We start from the raw sequence: 8,060 nt of genomic DNA on the forward strand, positions 1-8,060 counted from the left end.
CACTCCCATATGAAATAGGCTGGTTCTTCAGAGCTTCATTGGAGGCCTGGCTTTGGAAGCATCCAACCTGTGAAATGACAGGGCCTTCCTTGTGGTGGTATCTCATCTTTGGGGCTCCTTCTCCACATCTGCCTGTCACTTTCTCTTACAAATTTTCAAAGCCAGTTTAAAATATTATTGTTTACTCAGTTATTTGGGGCTTAAACTGCTTCTGTTTTTATTTATCGTGTGAACCACCCTAAGATCTTTGGATGGAGGGCGGTGTATAAACTTAATGAATATTTATTATTTAAGCTGACAGTTGAAGCTGAATTGTTTCTAATATACTTGGTGTTTAAATTTATTTAATTGTGTTCTTTATTGTACATTTATATATTTTAAGCTACTTGAGAAATCTTGGTTGGTAGGAAGAATATGAATATTTTAAATGCATATACACATGCTGTAAGGATGTGCTTGTTTAACCAGTGCCCTGGGGGAACTGAGTATGCTCTCCAGACAATTCTCTTCAATATGCCAATTCTGACACAAATAGCCCAATATGAAAAGGTTATCTTGGACGTAGTAGGTATAAAATTCAAAGTTACCTGGGAGTAAGCTCCTCTGAATTCAATGAGACTTAATTTTGAATATTCTGGTATGAGATTTCTGTAATTTGAACTGTTTTGTATTGTGTTTTATGCCTCTTGTCATTGTTCTTTTTTTTAAGCCACTTTGAGTTTTTGTTATACAGAAAAGAGGGGTATAAGTTGTATAAATAAATAAAGCACTGGTTCATGTGGGGACAGAAAGACTAGCACAAATAGGAAAAGAAATATCTCAGTTTCTAGAGCTGAGGCGCATGGGGGGGGGGAGAGACTTCTTTTCTTTTCTTTTAAAGACCAAGATCTTAACCACAAGAAAGGCATACCTTGTAATTATATTACAAAATATAAAAGAGTTAGAAAGTCAGCCAGGAGTTATTATTTTTTAGATTATCCTTCCTTCCTGGAAGTTCTTAATTATTAATTTGCATCACCTCTCAAGTGCAACCCATAGTTCCCGCAAGGAACCCATTTTAATTTCCTGCTGGTTGTCTCCTTGACTTCACCGTCTTTTTTTAGGGCCCCTGAGTAATATCCTTTTATGTTATTCAGACAAACAGCTGATAACATGTCCTGATGGCACTTGACACTCCCATCTGTTCTTGGACTAGTTTAAATTAACCTAATGAGCCCGTTGTTGATTCCCAGAGATCCTTCTAACTCCTATAGAAGGTCATATCCTGGTTGCCAGATGGCACGTTTTAAGTTATGAAAATTGATTCTTGAAGAGAAATGAACAGACCTTATCTTGTATGGCCAGTAGAGGCTAGTCCATGAGGGTGAATGGGGCACTGCCTCACTAACTTTACCTGCCCTCAGCCCTCACCTGTCTGCCTTCTTGTTTACAACCAGTCCCAGAGGCGAGACTGCCTGCAGCTTCCTCCTCCTTGGTCTTGGTGTTGCCCTTGTTGAAACCATCAGGGAAGAGGCTTCCAATGGGCATCAGCCATCTGAAGTAGGCTGCAGCAAAAAGACAAGACGAGAAAGCCAGGGGTGGTCATGTATTGCTTTTATATCCAGTTGTCAGGGCTTGAGCCCACCCTAGTTCTGCTACAAGAGACCTACATTAGAGGTGAGAAACTTCAGGCCTCCAGACCTTTCTGTCTCATCCTCCAGACTCTCTCACCTCCAGGCCATGACCATGAGCAGCCCCCTTCTGTGTTCTCCTCAAGGGCTTTGGCCAAACTGGAATGTGCTCTTGAACTGTGATCCTGCTTCTTGTTGACCAGGAAGGAGAATGCAGAGATGTGTGTGTATGCAGTAACAGATTTATGTACAGTGGTACCTCGGGTTACATACGCTTCAGGTTACATATGCTTCAGGTTACAGACTCATCTAACCCAGAAATATTACCTCGGGTTAAGAACTTTGCTTCAGGATGAGAACAGAAATCGTGCTCCGGCGGTGCAGCAGCAGCAGGAGGCCCCATTAGCTAAAGTGGTGCTTCAGGTTAAGAACAGTTTTAGGTTAAGAACGGACATCCGGAATGAATTAAGTACTCAACCCGAGGTACCACTGTATAAGTTAAACAAGCTATAGCTTAGGGCCCCACTCTCTTGGGGGCCCCCAAAAAAATTAAAGGAAAAAAACTGGATGTACATTTCCAAAATATAAGATAAAAAAACCAAATAAAATAAAACCTACATACGGCAACAATGTTTTGTGTTGCATAGGCTCCTATTGTGAGTAATGGGCCCCGCCTGCTAGCCTGCTCCCTAAAATATCACTGGTTTGCTCATTTCTATATATAGGGTGCCCATAAATTACTATATAGCATATATTCAACACAAAAAAACAGCAACAATTTGTTGTTGACAAAGGACATCTTGTCATATAAAGGGTCCCATTACCTTCAGTGGCTTAGGGCCTCATCAAACCTAAATCCGGCCCTGTGTGTATGAGTAGATAAGCTCTGGTTCCTAGAAAGTGGAGATTTACAGCTTGTAGTGAGATGAGTGCCCTTGAAGAAGAGAGATGGCAGCTGTGGATTGATGAGAAACTCCCCACATCTTGCCTGCAGGGCTAATGCCCTATAGTTCTGTTGAACAAGTATAAAAGGTCTCCCCTGGGGTTCAGCCTGTGTGTGTGTGTGTGTGTGTGTGTGTGTGTGTGTGTTAAACCAGCTTTCCATGTTGGTGGTTTATTGTACCTTTCCATACTTGAGTGGGAAGTAAAACTAGGGTTTGATTGATCAAGACTGGCCTCAACCATTGGTTATGTTGAGTACAGGGAATCGGCCAGCAATGAATGTTGGGTAGGTATTTCCCTCACAGCATAGTGATGTGTGTATGTGAATCCTCTGGCTTTTGTGTAATTGTAATGTAGCTAATTGCACAAAGGTAAAAAATCACATTTGTTGCTCAGACTTCTTTTGCCTTTGGTTCTATCCATTTTTGCCTCTGAATATGCTTGGCTATTTTAATAATGCAGTTTCCTGGGGCAGATGTTTAGCTAACCAGCCTATAATTAGCAGGATCGCCCCTAGATCCCCCCTTTTTTTTACAATTGCTGGTACATTGGGCACTTTCCAGTACTCAGGTACAGAGGCTGATCTGAGGGACAAATTATATATTTTTGTTGGAAGATCAACAGTTTCACATTTGAGTTCTTTGAGAACTCACAGGTGGGCACCATCTGGAGCTAGCAATTTGTCAGTTTTTATTTTGGTCTATCAGGCCTGGAACTATATGAAATTCGTTTACTTAAATGCCTCACATAAACCCTGGTGGAAATTGCCCTGGATTACATACAGAGGACAATTTCCTTCTTGTTTGGTCTGTATTTGAATTTGACCTCTGTTGGGTTCTTTTCTAGTTTCTTTTGATGCAATGTCTCTGGGGATTTCCTGCAGTTTGTGAGAGATTTTAAAATTAACTAGGGCAAATAAAACCTTTCGGCTCAGCAGAAGAGAAGCTTGTGAAACTATTAAAATTAAATTATTCCTCTCGCATATTTTATTTTCCCTTCTGAAAATATTTTCATGGTGGCCTATCATTGATTGTGCTTCTTTTTTTAAAGATCTCTGACCTCATAGTCAACAATCCTATACAAAATTACCTCAGAATAAGTCTCATTGACCTCATTGGGATTTTGTTCGTGAGGAGATGTGGATACAATTGTGTTGCTGTTGCTCTTCTGTGTCCTCTGTTAAAACAGAGGGGCCTATTGGAATAGTTCCTCTTGGAATTGGATTATCAAACGCATTTCATTTGACAGAACATACTCAGAGACACGAAGAGGCCAGATGCAGAAAGCCCTTTATTTATCCTAATGGGACTGAAAACAAGTTTAGTAGAGTGGCAAAATATACAAGCAGCTCAACATGCTGGAAAATATGGGAGCTGGCAAAGAGAATTTTTTCATCATTAAAAAATTATAAGAGCACTAACAGAATTATTTATAACTCAGAAAGGCAGCATGGATGATTTTTTATTTTTTTTTTAAGTCTCTTGACTGCCCGTGTTTTGTGAGAGGGATTCAAGCAGATACTGGAACTTTAGGTTCGTGTAATTAAAGTGGGTTAAAGTACTCCACTGTCTTGGCAAAACAAATCCTCTTAACGGGAGGAAACAGACATTTTGCAGTTAGGAAAGTGGTGAACAAACACACTGAAAAGTATGGGATGACTGAACAATTAATACGAAGTCATGCAAACACCATGCAAGCAAATGTGGAAGAAAGCTCATTCTATTATAACCTTGCCACAAGCAAATCAGAATGGATGCTTAATAAAGTCTGGATATAGTCTAAATATAGTCTAACCTCTGCTTAAGCTTTGGGAAACCAAATCAGGATGGATGCTCAATAAGCAGGTCATCCAAAGGTGAGTTGAATCTTCACGGCATTCTGGTTTGCTTGGAAAGACAAAATAGTATCAGATACAACATTTTATCAGCTCCACCATCAGCCACCAAAAATTGATGAAGGAATTGCTAGTGTACTGCCATTTAAGAAGGATTTTGACAAGCTGGGATGTGTGCAGAGGAGGGCAACCAAGATGATCGAGGGTCTGGAAACCAAACCTTATGAGAAACAGTTGAAGGAGCTGGGTATGTTTTGCCTTGAAAAGAGGAGATGTGATAGCCATCTTCAAATATCTCAAGAGCTGTCACATGGAAGAGGGAGCATGCTTGTTTTCACCTGCTCTTGAACAACAGTCTCCAAACTTTGGGCTAAGGGAACCTAACAGCAAAAATTGACATTTATTATGTGCTAGACACATCTAGGGATGGAAGAGGAATTCAATTCTATTTTCATTTAAAGACAACCCTACTTAACGGAAACTCAGCCATCCTTTGGAATTTGCACTTCTTCAAATTTTGCAATGCAGTTCTCCAGACAAATATCAAGTACAAAAGTGCATATACAGTACATACATACACACATACACACACACACATATAAACAAAATGTGCATAAAATGCATATATTAGTAAAAAAAATTACAAATGTGCATTATATTATGGGAAATTGCTTTCCAAAAATGTGTACATTAGGAAAAATTGCATTGAAAAATGTGTGTATTTGAAGAAAATTGCACTAAGATGCTGATGAAGTTTCACTTTTTAAAACAAAATTTGAGAACTAAACTTAAGAAAGGAAAAATAAGGAACTGAGAGAAAACAAAATTGACAGATGTATTCCTCTCTCATCACATCCCAGTAGGTAGGCTACCTTCTTCAATCATTGATGCTGTAATACTTCCTGCTCTGAGACTTGCACATCTGCTACAACATGATTAAGGGCTCATCCAGACTTCCTTTTGTGCCATGTTTTTGGGCACTGGCCACATTTTAAAGCACTGTATCTGAGTACTTTTTTAAAAAAAATATTTTGCCATAGTGCTTTCTCCCCCCAAAACCCACTGAATTGCTGTTTGTTCCAATTCAGCATTAAAGAGTGAGATTTTGCAGGGAAATTGCCAGGTTAAAAAAAGAAAAAAAGAAAAGCACTCAAACGCAGCACTTTAAAGCGTGGACTTGTGCCTAGAAAGTGAAGGGTAAATGGTAAATGTGGATGTGTTTCAAGCGATTATTCTGCAGTCACCTCATTATCATGATCTAGATAAGCATATTCAGAGTATGCTATCTATTTTGCCTACTAAACCAGCTCTGCAGATTTCCGCCCCCCTGGCATTTTCCTTCAGCCATCACAAGAGAAGTGCATCATAATAAACATTCAACTATATTGCTTGGTTGACAGGTCATTCTGTACCAGGCTAAGTAATTTCCTTTGGGTTTTGAGGTATTATTTTTAGGGCCTTTTTGGATGGCAATATTCAAGTTTGTTGACAACTGCTATTTCCTGAGATTGGAGAGGTTTTGGGTTGCTTTCTGGGTAAGTACTGTCCTCAGAAAACATTTCAGGATTCTATAAAGGGTTCTTTGAATGCTAGCAGCTACTTTTGTAGCTTGGATGTATATTAGTTGCCCAGCTATTTTGATTCAGCTATTAAACTGATGAGAGTAGAACCTTAACTATGGAAAAGTTTAAATGAGAAGTTTTATTTCTGTTGGATTCCCCCATTCCCAGTGGATTAAAAATGACAGCAAACTCACATTAAGCAAAGCCAAATGAAGAGGTAAAGAGGAGTGTCCTTTCTCTTAGTAAGCTCTGGGTTTCTTCTGCATCACTTGTTCCTTGCAAGGAATGTTGGCAGTTTTCTCTGAGGGGAAAATTCACTTTATAAGCTCTTTCAGGCAATCTGGTTTCCCTTGCATAATGCATCCTTTGCAAAATAAATAAATAAATAAATAAATTGCAGAATATGAAAAAATAACTATTCATATGGTTATCCAGGGCAGGGTAGGGAGGATATTCTAATCCAAGAAATATAACAATGATCTTAATTAATACATTACTGCCTGGCGTTCAATTCCAACTGAGCTTTTTATGCTTATTATGTTGGTGATGCTCATATGTGCAGAGAAGCATCTTAAGGCATGGGGGGGAGGGGGGAAGACAGCCCATACCAATCTTCCTCTCTCGCATCAGGGTTATACATTTCTCCGTTGGCAAATTGCTTTCTATGTCTGGCTGTGGTGTGGAGAAGGAGGTGGGGGGGGGGGAGAGAGAGACAGGCTAACTCCAAGGTCTGTGAAAGTGCTTGAAATGTTGTGTTAGATGAAATCTTCTAGGGCCTCTGGACAGCAGGGAAAAGAACAAAGTGGCCTATCAACTTGAAAATGAAAGAAGCTAATATGGCAAAAAGCAGGCATTGATGTATATATATATATATTTAAGGATGCAGGCAAAGTGTTTACTCCAGTTGTGTTTAAAAGAAAATGTGATAAAGCAACACCATGGTGGTGTGAGCCGTCCTATGGGTCCCTGCAGACAAACCGTTCCTGACAGACACTAGTAATTTTGTGAAGTCAATGCCTATATCACAGCTCCCTTACTGAAAATAAGAGAACTTTGTTCTTTCAAATTCTTTTCCAGGAGAGGCCTGGAATCTTTGCAAGTGGAGCCTGTGCTCCCAGTTCAATGATTCTATTGCCAGGAACAGCCAAATACATTTTGCTGCCTCACCCCCCTTTGCTATTTTTCTAGAAAAAGAGGTGCCAGAACTCACTATGAATGCCTCCCTTGTTCTCTCAGAATGGCAATGGTGCCCATCTGAGAGGTGCTGGAACTGAGTTCCATTGAGTTCCCACTGAAAAACAAACAGAGCCATGCTCACCCCTATTTAATGTACAGAAGCTGGCCAACCTAGCAACTGAATCTTGTAGGACAGTATTCTCCACCCCACCAGAGGACAACAGGCTAGTTTAGGCACCATGTATCTCTGCATGGGAACGGCTCCTAGATCCGCTGCCATAAGGGATGCAGGAGGAGGAATCCACAGAACTCGGATTTCAAAGTGGACTCACCCAGTTCACGCCTGGCAGATCAAGAACTGGACTGAGTCATGAGCCCACTGTATAGTCCACTTTAGAATCTGCAATCCTGCAGATCACACTATGAGGTGGTTGGAGGGCTAGTGTGTTTCCTTTATCCATTTAATGCACAACAACAAAATGTTTCACAAAGCTCTAGGAGTCACCCAGATGCTCACAGTCTGGAGCTGGGGACAGCTGCTGCCCCCCAAATGTCATCAGGTGCTGTCATTCCCAGGAAGGACTAGCTGTAGTCAAGCGTTTTCCAATCTTGGGTGTCCAGCTCTTTTTGGACTACAGTAAAAGAGGTAGAATAGAGCACAGTGCTGGGACTGCAGAACTTGGACTACCTCAGAAGTATTGCTGTTTAATTCATTTCCATGCAGAATTTGAAGGATTTTCTCTTCAAAACCTGCATGGAAATGAGATGAGACTTACTTAGCACTGTCCCCATGTAGAATTGGGACTGTAATGGGCCCATCCATCCCTAGCTGCCACTGGGGATATACAAAAGCAGCAATTTCCATTCTGACCTATATTCACCATAATCAGCGCTGTTTCATTCCATTTCAGTTCTGCTTCTGCTAACAGTGGTTTC

The 8,060-nt window shown here is 40.5% G+C and overlaps 1 long non-coding RNA gene across 1 annotated transcript in view; it reads left to right on the plus strand.

The window, feature by feature from the left end:
- Positions 1-5,873: 5,873 nt before the first annotated feature.
- The window catches only part of LOC307211403, a 30,409-nt gene continuing 28,222 nt past the window's right edge, over positions 5,874-8,060 (plus strand). The window contains exon 1 of the long non-coding RNA XR_013836421.1: positions 5,874-5,921. This is a non-coding gene — a long non-coding RNA (uncharacterized lncRNA). The remainder of the gene's footprint in view (positions 5,922-8,060) is intronic.

The sequence above is a fragment of the Podarcis cretensis genome (assembly GCF_951804945.1).
Source record: "Podarcis cretensis genome assembly, chromosome: 1".
NCBI classification, from domain to species: Eukaryota; Metazoa; Chordata; class Lepidosauria; order Squamata; family Lacertidae; genus Podarcis; species Podarcis cretensis.